Source organism: Epargyreus clarus, unplaced genomic scaffold (genome assembly GCF_041222505.1).
Source record: "Epargyreus clarus isolate Ecla_fem2 unplaced genomic scaffold, WU_Ecla_fem_2.2 ptg000019l, whole genome shotgun sequence".
Lineage (NCBI taxonomy): Eukaryota > Metazoa > Arthropoda > Insecta > Lepidoptera > Hesperiidae > Epargyreus > Epargyreus clarus.
Window position 1 is genome coordinate 2,024,201 of NW_027332227.1, and position 14,803 is coordinate 2,039,003.

General features: G+C 35.8%; 1 protein-coding gene across 1 annotated transcript in view; it reads right to left on the reverse strand.

Moving 5' to 3' along the window:
* Positions 1-12,238, reverse strand: part of LOC140750459 (uncharacterized) — a 50,671-nt gene extending 38,433 nt beyond the window's left edge. Inside the window, exon 1 of the mRNA XM_073083993.1 lies at positions 12,014-12,238. The gene's annotated coding sequence lies outside the window, so the exon portion shown is untranslated. The remainder of the gene's footprint in view (positions 1-12,013) is intronic.
* Between the last annotated feature and the right edge of the window lie 2,565 nt (positions 12,239-14,803).

A 14,803-nucleotide genomic window follows, 5' to 3' on the forward strand; every position in this document is an offset into this window, starting at 1 on the left:
TGCCTGAAATTGATCACAGAAGAGTCGGTCCTTTGAGGAGTAAATTAGATAAGGCCGTGTAAGACTGCCTTTTAAACCAACATAATAGTGTTTAGAGAAAGCAGAAATAGCGTATTTAATAAACTTGCCTTCAGCTCAAAAGGAGTTTAATATTATCGTAGGAACAAGTTAGTACTGAAAATAATACTTGTAAGCTGATTCCTGGAAGACTATTTTATATAAAGAAAGATGCAATTCAAGATCTTATTCTTTAAGCAATATATTATCCTTCTTTCTTTTTATATAGTTTTCCGCTAGATTGCTACTTACTCACCAGCAATTTTTTTCTTTTATAATAAATGCATGCAGTCCACCTGATGGTAAGTGGCCACTGCCGCCCATGGACATCTGTAATCAACCCCGGATAGGATTACATATTCCTACCTGAGGTTGGCCACAGATGCGCCGCTACCCCTGAGGACTAAGCTGGAACGCCTCGGAAATGTATGTCTTCCTTACCACTCCCTTCAAACCAGAACAAAGAGCGTTTAACACTGCTGTTATGAGGCAGAAATAGGTGTGGCGGAGGTGCCGCCGGAATCGAGCCACAAGGGGTTCTACCACCTTAAAATAGAATCTTATTAACATAAAATAATTAAAAAAGTATTGTAATGGAATTATACCCTTACATACTAAGACTAGCAGTACCTACCCATAAGTAGTATTAATTACTTTGTGGCTGGCGACGTAATAGTTTGGAATCTAGAAAGATAGATTGGCTTAATCGTGATGAAGTAGTGTTCGTGATACTACTCAATCTTAGTTAAACTAATTAGGTTTTGTAGTACGAGAGTACATTGCATTAAGGATATTAAGTAGTCTCTAATGACTGTGAGTGTAGGTGGTTTTGTTGTAGTATACAAAGATATTAGTAATGTCGCGCCTGTGGTGCTTACTACAGTGATTTGATACGAATAGGTTCGATCCTTGGCCAAACAAATATCTAGATAAAAAATAGATTACTGTTCTGGGTCGAGTTCTTTTGTATTTATGTTTATTGATATACCATATTATGGATATACCATGAAAAATGAAAACGCATTTTCGTCAACTATCAAAATGTTTTCTGAGCTTGATATTTCGATAAATATAGAAAAATAATCTGTTTCCAACATTCCTAGGCACGCACAAATATCATTTGCGATTTTTATTTCGTTACGCGAAGGTTTATATAACGGTTTGTACTTTGTACGTTTTAGAGAAAAAAACATTGAAATACATTATTTTTTATTATATGTTAAACTTTTCGATTTAACTTATTATATGTTGAAACTATTTTGTATCAGTATCGTTGCCGTAAAAATAAGTGACGGATAGTTGATACGATTTTAACGATATAGGTATATATGTGGAAAAGACATTAAATGTACATACATAGTTCAAATTGTCTTTATCTTTGGAGAGTCATAAGCAATTCACCATAAAAAGGTGGGAGTCCAATTACCCACGCGGTTAGATTTGTAACCAATTTATTAGGGTTCCGTACCGAAAAGGAAAAAACGGAACCTTATGACTAAGGATACACTGTCTGTCCGTCAACCACATGCCCCTATTTCTTAACACGTAATAAATAGACAATTGATTTTACGGAGTATTTAGTGACGGCTACAACAACAAATACTAAACATACAAAAGTTTGAATGTAAATGACCACCGTACTTACAACAACAACATACAAAGCCATGTACTTAACCCGTACATATACGTTACGCCATACAAGAAATCACTTTTGTTGATGTTTTTCGCTTTATCTAATGAGTTGCAATAGTTCGACAGTTCTAATTTACCCAATTTACTTGTATCTCTACTATAATAACAAATACCAAAAATAGAAAAAAATAGGTAGGTAGTACGGAACACTACGTTTTCCGAGTTCGACTCGCGCTTGGCCAAATTTTATAAAATTTTCTTTTGCTTATTTTTAAATTTATCGTAAATTTATAATATAGAAAACAGTGAACAATGATCATAAACAATAATAATAATAAGAAATAAGTAGGTTCCCTAAAAAGCTCCACCTTCTCAAATCTGCCATAACCGTCCAAATGGGCCATTCGGGGGCTTAATATTTCACGTCAGAGGATAGATTGCGGTAATATTTATATTTCGTGCCTTTATTGCTGTCTTCGGTCAAAAGCCTTTGTTTCCGGCGATGGCACAGATAATGCGCTATTATCTTGAGTTTTATGAGCTCTATTCCGGGAAAAGTTACTTACAGTGTCATTGTTTATTGTTTAGTGGCTATATTATTGTAGACGCTAAGAGGAAAATGTATCGTGTTATCTAAGAAATTAATGGTTTGTCTGTTCTTTTTTATTATTAAGGTGGCAAACGAGCATGGACTTCAACTGGTGGTAAGTGGCTACTGCAACCCGTAATCATCTGTTATCAGCACTAGACAAGCAATCTGATAGTTCCTTGATAATTTCTTGATTTTTCGGTCCCTCCCCCATTCTTATCACGGTTGGTCACATTTGTGTCAACCCCTAGTGTGATGGAATGTATTTTGCAATTTTACATGTAGACATTATTAAAATAGAACAGCAGGTCCGAAATTATTTTTAATTATATATATTTCATTTTGAACTATGACGTCACGAAATTTAGGCAAACTACTCGTATGTGACGTAATTTATGACCGAACATACCAAGAAAAAGTTTTATTGACCTTTATTTCCAAAGATTACCCTTGTAGCTTATTTTATTGGGAGGTTTATTGTTTAATTTTAATTAACTATTAAGTTTTGAATTTGTGTACATTTTTATGATTTTAAACGTAATATTAATAGCTGGAATTTTATAGTTTGCTTTAATTTAGAAATGTAATTTTCTTAAAAGTAGGTTAATTAATTTTCGGTTTCGTAAGTTTTCTGAGAAGCAAATGAAAATCATTCTTACGGATAGATTTTTATTAAAAACTATAAAGTTCTCCTTAAACTTGTATTTATATTATAAGTTTTCTTTTTTAATTGGAGAAGAAATTCTGCATTTCAGTGGACGGTTGCGATTTTCCTACTTATGAGGCTTATCTTAACCCAATGACAACAGATCTAAGGTTGCTCTCAGGTAGCGCCTTAGTTTTATACGAAGCTGTTTACAGATGTCCATGACGACAGTTTTTTTTTATAATATAGGAGTAACAGACGAGCATGCAGTCCATCTGATGGTAAGTGGAAACTGCCGCCCATGGACATCTGAAATCAACCCCAGATAGGATTAGATATCCCTACCGCGCCGCTACCCCGCGCCGCTACCCCTGAGGACTAAGTTGGAACGCCTCGGAAAAGTTTTCACTTACCATTATATTTTCTGCAGGTTAGTTTGTCCAACCTAACAAAAAAGGTGAACAGAATTCATGGTACCTACTAAAATTTCTTAAAACCCTTCCATAAAGGCCCGGTAACGTTATAACTCAAATCCATAAACAAAACTTATTACTTTATTAAAGTAGTAACAATTTTATGACCGCAAGGGCAGATGTGTCTGTATTTTATGGGCTTCTGTCCCTTTATAAAGTTTTGGCAGGTGTCTACGTGACGTTGGTACTGTACACTGATATAAATAAAGGATAACAATACAATAAAATATCAGAATTATAAAATAGTATGCCATATTCAAAATCCTGCAGAATGCCTTGCCTTTTTTGGAAATAGCTTAGTAGTTTAATATCGGTTTCTTACTCTGGGGTCTGGGGGTTCGAAGTGTTCGAATCACCTCTGTTATTTTAAATTAACGTGTATTAATAAATAATATTTAATTATCACGTACTTCAATAGTGAAGGAGGGCATACTGAAGAAAACTCCATAAATAACTCTCACTTTCATTAAAAAGTTTTAGCTGTGTAGTCCACTACGCTACTTCCAAACACTTGGTCATTTTCAAAATATATAGACCCAGTATTCAGTATACGGTACTTCTAGTAAACTATAGTCATTATGTTGAAAGTTCTAATGAACAGCCTAGTTTTGCTTCCAGTCTCATTAGGCCGTAGTTAATTAGTTCGTTCAAACAATTATTGGGTCATCAAAGTTTCGATTCCACAAGGGTATTGTTTTAATGGATTGTATTTATACAGGGTGTCCCGTAAGACCAACTATCTGATAGTATTTAACAGAAAAAATAAACACTGCATCACCAAATTTGTACACGCAGTTAACGGAAGAAGATGAAGGGGGCTGATTTATTTAAAAAATATAAATAATCGATATTGCCAAGACGGTGACACTTTTATTAAGGTATTTTTTTTTCCCAGAGAGGTCAGACCCTCACCTATGTTCTCCCCAAGTTTGTCGGGGTACTTGGGGTATACTGTATATTTAAATCTCTTCGTACTTTGCCTCACGCCTTGTGTTTTTAACCAGGTGAAACTCTGCGCTTTCCCTCACCGCTTGAGTTCTTAAATGATCTACAAAGTGAATGATTTTTTTATAATATAGGTGTAGCAGACGAGCTTGCAGTCCACCTGATGGTAAGTGGCTACCGCCGTACGTTTTTCAAATTTCAAAATTGTATACGCGTGATGAACAGAATGCGTCAAAGGGCACATTAAGCCACCGGTTTCAATTTTCATGAAATAGCAGTTGAACAACAGTTAGCAGTCAACCTAAAGCGAAGGACTTATCAGCGGGAAAATGTATTAAACTGGTTGCCCATACATCCGTACTGGATATGTTAATAATATGTTCCAGTAACCTCCGCATTTTTATCAGTTTCTTCCTAATAATAGCAGCGATAAGTTGCTGTGTTCCAGTTTGAAGGGAGATATACCTATCCGAGACGTTTCAACTTGGCCCTCAGGGACATACATTTGTACCTCGGGTAGGACTTTCCAGTGTTCAATATCAGATAAATTGCATATTCGTTTGCTGCTTATACATTATTAGTAAAAAGGGAAAAATCGGCAGTGAGGCATAAAAATTTCGTACAATACCATTTCTGCGCTATAACGAGGTTTTAAGCTCTATTATGTAAAAAGGTGTTCAGTCAAATAGTCGCTACAAGCTTTTAATGGGACTAGTGCCTTATAGTCTAAAACCCTAATTAGGTCACGGTACATAATTGTCCCGGTGAGGCAGGCAACCAATCGGCATGATTGCGCAAACGAACCTTTTTGTCGTATTGAGCATTCAGATTTATGGCTCGGAGCTAAATCAGGGGTAGGGTTTAGTACATAGATTCTTCATAGGTATACTATTGTCATGTATGTATGTATGTCGCATTCTTTGTCCCTGTAGCCCAAATGACTTGACGGATTTCAACATATGAGATGTCGTAGGATTTATCTAACGAAATCTTAATGTATTTAGGTCAATATAGTTTTAACGCGTGTTTTTGGTATTCCCGAAAAAAGAGACATATTTAACTTTTTTGCTTTGGTTGTCAATTCTCACTGTCCCACAGCTGGGCAAGTACCTCCTCTTCAAATAAGAGGGTCTTAAAGAATAGTTCACCAATCTATCACCAATCTGTGATTTATGGAATTCACATATCTTTAAAAGCAGTGATAGCCCGATGGTTTAGAAACTCGGCCTCTCGAATGAGGGGTCCGAGGTTCAAATCCTAGGCTCGCACCGCAAATTTTTCAAAGTTATGTGCGTATTGGAAATTAATTATCACTTGTTTAAAACGGTGAAGGAAAATATCGTGAGGAAACCATACCTTAGTTATATAAAAAAAATTCAAAGGTATGTGAAGTCTACTATAGCCTAATCCTTCTCTTTCTGAGAGGAGACCCCTGCCCAATACTGGGACAGTAATGGATCGATGACGACACACCTCAAAGAATTTTCAAGCGTATTCGTGTTTTCTTTCACTGTTAAAGCGAAAAGCTTAATTTCTTGTTTTGCATTCCATTGACTTTACCCAATTAGAGTTATTTCCCTCTCACTTAGCTTAATACAAAGCTACCGGGTGAAACTAATTTATCAGTGTTAAAGTGCTACAGTTAAGTCGTTATTTTTAAACCTTTTTAAACGGAGGTTTAATTTACAGTTGAACAAGATTACGTTGCAAAACATTTTGTACAGGGATAAGAAGATGGATATTAATACATTTTTTAATAGCTATAAACATGATTAATTTATTGTTTATTTGGGAATTAATAGGTAAAGAATGTCGTTGTTTTAAACCTATTATTGTTCCGCCACTGAGCAAGGATCTCCTTTTTAAATTGAGAGCTGGCTTGGGTCTCCTCTCAGAATGAGAAGGATATGGCTATAATCCACCGTGTTGGTTAAGTGGGTATTATCAATTAAGTCTATCAAGACTTCACACACGTTTGAGGTATTTTTTAAAGTTCTCTCATGTATGCAGATTTCCTAACGACTTTTTCGTTTACCGTTTAAGCAAGGTATAATTATTTTCTAAATCTAATTCTAATACGCGCATAACTTGAAAAAATCAGAGTCTCGCGCCTTGGATTGAACTTCGGACCCTTCTATTAAGAGGCAACTAGGCTCACTGCCAATTAAGTTAAGTCAAGTAAAGTGTTATATTATAATTAATAAAAATCAATAAAACTAATGAATAGTTCTTGAAAAATAAAATACAAACGCTTTGATAAGATTTGATAAGAAAAGATAAAAATGTCGTTAACATTGTTTTGAGTTCTCTTTTGGGACAAATTCGAGTATCGTGCATAAATCGTGGTTTAATCAAGAGTTCCATCAAGGGAGGCAATAGAGACAGAATTAATGAGGGATATATTCATGAATAATATTGTGATCCTCCCACAAATTCTTATAAATGTTTATGTTTCTCTTTATGTGTTTTTTAATTTTTTAAGTTAATGTTCATTTTATTTTTATATGCGTTTTTTTGTTTAGTACTGGATTTATTTATTGTAAAACTAGCTTTTGCCCGCGGCTTCGCCCGCGTTAAAAAGAAAATAATATAACATACTAACATGTATAAAACTGAAAATACGTACCTTCAACTTTGCTAAAGATCATCACTTGACCAAATGCATCGATTTTAATCGATATTATTACGGATTGAATCGTTTTTTTTGGTCCAAAATATCGATTCTCCGATTAATCGATCTTAGATCGCCATCGCTAGTTCCCGTGGGATTTCCGGGATAAAAACTATCCTATGTCCTTTCTCGGGTCTCAGACTATCTTTGTACAAAATTTCATTAAAATCGGTTCAGTGGTTTAGGCGTGAAGAAGAGACAACCAGGCAGACAGACAGACAGACAGACAGAGTTACTTTCGGATTTATAATATTAGTAAGGAGATTGAATCGATTTTTTTGGTCCAAAATATCGATTCTCCGATTAATCGATCTTAGATCGCCATCGCTAGTTCCCGTGGGATTTCCGGGATAAAAACTATCCTATATCCTTTCTCGGGTCTCAGACTATCTTTGTACTAAATTTCATTAAAATCGGTTGAGTGGTTTAGGCGTGAAGAAGAGACAACCAGACAGACAGACAGACAGACAGAGTTACTTTCGGATTTATAATATTAGTAAGGATATACTTTGTGTTATTACAGCTTGCGCCAATGCTTTAAAAATGCAATGATAACAAGAAACTGCTTAAAAATATAGCCTATACACCTCAATTTAGATGAACCCAACAACACTTCATATAATAAAAATCGTCAAGCAGCTGTAAGGTGCTGTACTGGTCAAAGAGAAGTAGACATAAATACAACAGTCGAAAGACGTTACAGTCTGCAAAGCTATCACAGTTAAATAAAGACACTCATAAGAACAATAGCAATAAAACTATTTCTTAAAATTAAATCACAGTTGACATGTTGTTAAATAATTATAATGTAAGTGAAAGAAAATTATATCTAAATATATATAACTTAAAGGTGACTGTCTGACATAGTGATCTATCAACGCACAGCCCAAACCACTGGACGGATCGGGCTGAAATTTGGCATGCACTTAGATGTTATGACTTAAGCATCCGCTAAGAAAGGCTTTTGATCAATTCTACCCCCAAGGGGATAAATTAAGGGGATGAAAATATTACTTCGTAACGCGAGCGAAGCCGCGGGCAAAAGCTCGTTTGAAAATAAAGTCGTTTAAATCGTTATTAAATTTAATTATGTTTTATTAACAGGCCTCATTCATTCTTATTTTCCTTCAGCGCCCAGCCCAGTGATTTGTTCCTACTTGGATTTAACATTTCTTTATTCCACTGGGCCCCCTGACAACTGAAGAGGTAACAATTGTATCATTCAATAACAAATTCGTCAAAGCAGATACGTGACCAGAATTTGAACCTCGGACCGTCCAACCACAAATTCCACTAAGCAACAAATACCACCTAATCTTCCCTTTTCCCGTTCCCTTTGATGATTGCCTTCATTTGCAAACTTAGTCGCATAGCTCCTATTGGATTTAATTCATTATTTGTGTTGTACTAAGGCTGTATCGGTTTCGTATCGAATGACTATTATTTGAGATTACAATGAAACTTTTGATGATTTCAGCGAAATTTATATTTAACCAGCCTTGAACACGGCAACAATCACAGCAATATTATATCGAGTTTCACGAAAATAATAATTCCACAAATATAAGGTATACTATCGTTTTACGTTGTGGGCTGATCTACTACAAAATAGTCATCAACCAATTACTGTCTCAGAGTGAGAGGGATTTAGGCCTTAGTCTACCGCACTGACATAGTGTGAATTAGAAATGTGCCGAGTCAGGTCGACTCGAGTCAGTACTCGAGTACTTACATAAACTCGAATACTCGAGTACTGATAAGTGATACTCGAATACTGACGGTACTAGTACACTTCACTGACTCCAGTCGTATGTACCTCATATAGGCAAACGTTGAATTTAGTAGTTTAGGCCTTTTTTTGGTCGTACTATTGGACTGTGTGTTACAAACTACACTCGGGTACTCGAGTACATTGTGAATAATCTGGACTGGAGTACTGACTCGATTCTTTTTTATATGAGTACCTACTAAAGTACTCCAATACCAAAAATGCCGACTCGGCACATCATTAGTGCGAATCGGTTGTACGAAAAATTCACTTCATGTTTTTTCTGGGTATTAACAAGACAAGTGTCTACGTATGTGTGTGATCGTCTGATCGTGATACTTACGACAAAAAGAGTCATAGTGTGTGGATAGAAAGCGTTATTTTTCCTGAACCCTATTCGTCATAATAAATTTTAAAATGTGTTAGAACCAGTACTGACCGGGGAAACCTGACCTAAAATGTGTTAGAACCAGTACTGGGGAGGCGTCACCGCTATTCCTACATCAAGCGTGAAGCAGTTCTTGCGATTCGGTTGAAGAGTGTAAATGCCGGCCGACTTACTTATAAGTTGTAGTCAATGCATCTGTGAGAGGTTTAAGGTCATCATCCCATTGCTGGACATGAGCTTCCTCTTACAATGCGAGAGGTTAACGCCATAATCCACGACGCCGGTCACTTCGAATTTGTAGACATAACACCTGTAAAAACCTTTTTGGCTTTTAACACAACATAGTTATTATTTAATAAATATTTCTATAAACATATGATGCGTGTCAAAATTCGTCCCTAATAAGTGAAAGCTTTGTGTAAAATATCCTGTGTCGTTAGCGCAGGCTAATTTTAGCTTTACGGCATTCGTTAAGCTTAGTCGTTACGTTAATGACATTGTTATGTAGGATCTCGTGTGCCCAAAATACTTTATATGAAGAAATATGACATAAATAGAATGAAAGTATATTTGCTTAAGGATAATCCTTTATGGTTGTTACTGCGGAGGCACCACCGCCACACCTATTTCTGCCTCATAACAACAGTGTTAAGCGCTGCCGTAATTTGGTTTGAAGGGTGTGGTAAGGCAGAAATACCTAACCGAGGCGTTCTTAGTTCTCAGTGTCAACAACGAATCTGTGGTCAAATTCGGAATTGAGAATTGGGAATCGGATTGATTACAGATGTCTAAAAGCAGTATAAGCCACTTACCATCAGATGGACTGTATGCTCGTTTACTTTAACATTATAAAGAAGACAACAACTCAAGCCAGCATAACCCAGGCTCTAATAAGTTCAATTATTCCTGTACTTCATTTCAGAAGGACAAAGAGCCTCGCACTTACGAAACTCGTAAAAAATTAAATACTTGACTCGCGGTAACGATGCGTAAATGTTTCATAATAAAAAGCCCTATGAGTAAAACCTCCAGTATTTTATTGTGGCGTGTTTCCGCAAGAAGCTAATAAAATGGTGTTAACACGTAAAATACGAATAAAAAGACAAAGACATTATTTGCAACATAATTCTTTTTTTAGCATTTAAAATAAGATATTCGGGTTTCCGAGGGCATATTTTTTATAACATAGGAGTAGCAGATGAGCATGCAGTCCATCTGATGGTAAACGCCGCTCATGTTCATCTGTAATCAACCCCAGACAGGATTAGATATTCCTACCCGAGGCCGGCTATAGATGCGCCGCTGCCCCTGATGACTAAGCTGGAATGCTTCGGAAAAGTATCACTCCCTTACCATATCCTTAAAACCAGAACAAGCTGTTGGTGGTGATGGCCCGGTCGTCATTATCGTCATCAACCCATTGTTGTCCCACTACTGGGCACACGTCTACTTTTTAAGTAAAAGGGTCTTAGGCTTTCACACACCCTAGAGTCTAGAGAATTATTTCTATAAGAAGGCGTGTAGATATTTCTCTTCCATGTGTTATTTTTCTTCCATGGTTTTCACTTACACTGATAATTAATTTTTACCTATTTTTAAAGTAAGAGTTTCAACCAGTAGTAAAAGCATATGGGCGGTTTAAAAATATTTGACTTTTTTTGGCTTTAAACCGTACCTTCCCTACTGTGAGATTACACAGGTTTGTATTTTTCATTTTTCACAAGTGACTTAAACAGGAATATCAGAATTTTGTTTTTACTCTTGCACATTCGAGATATGGACAAGCGAAATTTGCATAAATTCATCGGAAACTTTCAAGTAGTAGTGACCGTAAACCATTTCCGGTCCAACAACCTACTAATCAACCCGATGATGAAATTAAAACCATACTTGAAACATTAAAATATAAAGTGAAATAAAATAAAAAACCCGTCCCATGGACTGGATCACTGTGATAGTCCTACAGCCCTCTAGGCTTATATGTGCCCAAAAGTGCGGATTTTCATCCAACGTAACTTAAAGAACCCAAGTCTTTTGTGTGGTGAAGTATCTATTTTATGTGCACGTAACTCAAAAATAATAATGTTAGCTCAGTACATATTGTCGGGGCTTTGTGGCGTATTTGAAGCCGCCAAAGGATTGGCAGCCAATTTCATTTCAAAACCTCAAGAAAATGTCGTTCAAAAGACACGTAGGTAAATAAATAAAATTACTTTGTATATACCTACTATTTGCATTATCTTTAAACGTAAAAGGCTGCGAGATAAAAATGTGGTAGCTTCACCTTAGTGGTAAACTTCACCTGAGGCGATATTACCACGTCACGATTTCTACCCTGTAACAGCAGTGTTAAATGCTGCTGTGTTATGAGATTAAGAGTAAGGATTTTTTTGTTTGCCGTTCCATTCTAGTTCAGCAAAGTAGCACCGCATCTATAATATATTTGTAAATACTGACATAAAAATTGGAAAACTCAAAACTTAGTTTTTATTTTTAAATTACATATAATAATTTCACTGACGTAATGTGGCAGCATGTTATTTAAAATAACTTAAATATGATTTTTAATAATGTTCCTTCGCACAGCTAGACCTATAGAAAGTTTTTGATAGAAGATTTTTTTTCCAAACTTAATTTCATTGTAATTACAGTACAATTTTATTTAAGCAAAAGATTTATTGTTACAAGACCTCAATATTTTATAGAAATGGTTATTTTTAAATTTTAAATTAATGTTAATAGGTATAAAAAAGTTCTTGTAATGTAACAAACCGAAAAGTATACTTTTCCAGTTGTTACATTTTTCATTATTTACATTATTAAAATTTAAATTTAAAAACTTACCCTATTTCCAAGTCATCAACTCAATTTTGTAATTTACACCACCGCACTATTAAAACAATTTTATTAAAAAAATAAAGAACAAAACACTGAATTATTAAAAACAAAACAATGCTATTTTCGTAGCGGCTTAAATCGATAAGCCCGTTCGTAGCAGATGCATACGAAACGTATTTTCGTAGCAATTCGTAACTTCGCAGTTTCGTAGCGCGTGAGGACAGCGCGGGAGCTTCGGCCCAACTGAGCTTACGGCGCTCCAACCGATCATAAACGATACATCTTAAACGTTATGCACTTGTCCATGCAACAAGTTTTCTAACGTTTTCCTTAGTTCTAAAATATTGGTAAATGCTTTATATATTGTAATAGATTTCCATAGGTAAAATGTACAATATTAATGGTGGAATATTTTGAACTTTTGTGTTGGTGGATGGATTTTTAAGGAACTGTTCAATCATGAATCAGGAATCATGAATCGTTGTTAATATACTTTGTCGATTAAAGGCGGTACTTTGATATCTATACTATTTTTCTACGTAACCTTTTTAAGTTAATTTGTTATGTTTTGTTTAATTCTAATAAAGATACTCGTAAATAGAAAAACACTTGTACAAACATTCTCATCATCACATCATCAACGACCCATTACTTTCCCATGAGAAGGATTATATCGTAGTCCACCGCGTTGGCCAAGTCGGTATTGGTCGACTCCACATACCTTTGAGATTTTTTTTTATAAATCTCTCAGGTATGCAAGTTTCCTCACGATGTTTTCCTTCACCGTTTAGGAAGTGATAATTAATTTCTAATACGCACAATGTATAAACAACAACCATACATAATCACACAATTACGGGTTCGATTCCTGTTCTGGGTCTGGGTGATTCGGTACTTATCTTTATATACGCCCATTGCACCCACCATCATGAAATCCTAGTGGGGCTATGAGTATTAAAAGTAAAAAACTGAATATACTTTTACAAATACGTAAGTATTGGAAATAGTATCAAAGCATCGTACAATTATTCTCCGTCGTTCAAATCTGCTCGACGTTCGGATATGAGCTGGCTTATCGTGTACGAAAATCGCATATCAACGTAAGTTAACATGATTCGCATAAATCGATCTTAAAAAGCTGCTTACTTCGTTCAATTGTGAACGGATTTTCTGTAAGTAATAGGATATAATCCAATCTAAAATAAGGTTAAACTTAAGTGGTTTTATATTTATATTACAGCAAAGTGCACCTGTGTTCTGGTTTGAGTTTGTTCTGGTTTAATTCTATTTGCAGCAAGGGCACGTGGTGTTCCGTAGTCCCAAGCATAGTTTTGTATGGAAACTGCTTGTAATTCTACATATAACGGCCATATTCGGGTTTATTAATTTTGTTTATTATATAAGAATAGTGTCATGTTATGTTTAGAAAACCTAACAAAAACTTGAATTGTTCGAAAAGTCTTTTCGGGCGTGTTATTTCATATTATTCAAGAGTTATAATAAAGAAATGTCTTCAGGCCCCCCAGGCACTTTGACCTACGCTCCTTTTAACGAGATTAAGGAAAGATCTTGTATATTTTGGTGGTTCACGTTAAAATAATCTTCTTTTTTATTTATGATTTTCTTCTGGGATGTTAAGAGGTTTTAAATAGATTTTGAATTGGATTTTAAATAAATTGAGATGTGTGTGTGTACATAAACACCCAGATCTAGAGTAAAGAGTAAGAAAGATGGTAGATCCAGTAAATTTTGACCAGGGAGGTACCACCGCCACACCTATTTCTAGCTTTTCGGTACTAGATTATGGGTGACTTATATACGAGGCGATCAACTTAGATCTTAGAAGTGGCACAGTATCTGTAGCTTCAGGTAAAAGACCTGTCCTATATAGTTGGTTACGCATATCCATCGGCAGTAGTGTCCACTTATGTTTATTTTTTTATTTATTTTTTTTATAATGAAAGAGTAGCAGACGAGCATGCAGTCCACTGATGGTAAGTGGCTACTGCCGCCCATGGACATCTGTAATCAACCCCAGACGCGCCGCTACCCCTGAGGACTAAGCTGGAACGCCTCGTTAAAATCTGTCTCCCTTACCACACCCTTTAAACCGGAACACAGCAGCTCCTAACACTGCTGTTATTAAGTAGAAATAGGTGTGACGGTAGTGCCGCTGGAGTCGAACCACAAAGGGTTCTACCACCTTAAGGTGGGTTGAATCCTCAATTGCAACTTAGGTATATAAAAAAGTATATTTAAATTCATATTTTTTAGATATTCGACTATTAACTGTCTTTATCAAGGCACGTGTGGCGGAGCCGTCACCATACCGGTCTGAGGCGCAGAGGGTCCTGGGTTCAATCTCTGGCCAGACAGATATCGGAATGATGAATTTAGATTTCTGTTCCTGGATCTGAATGTTTGTGTATTTTTATATGTGTGTCCATGGCAACCACGTCACAGGGAATCCTAGAGTGGTGCTGTGAGTGTAGAAAGCGTTTTGTTTTTTACTTACAATAAATGATTCCAGAGGTGGCAGTGACCATTTACCACCAGGTGGACTACATGCTTGTTAGCTTTATCAATTTTATATAAAAAATAATTATTCAGCATATTTTACCACACTGCTCTATTGTGATGCGGGCTTTACGAAATATAGTTTCTTATGATGCTTCCCCATTCTCTCTAATAAAATATCGTCAAGGAATGCGTTACATATTACCTACATATCATAATAAATACCTTACACGCTCCGAGGCTACATGGTATATTCGGAATTAGGGCCGACGCAAACAT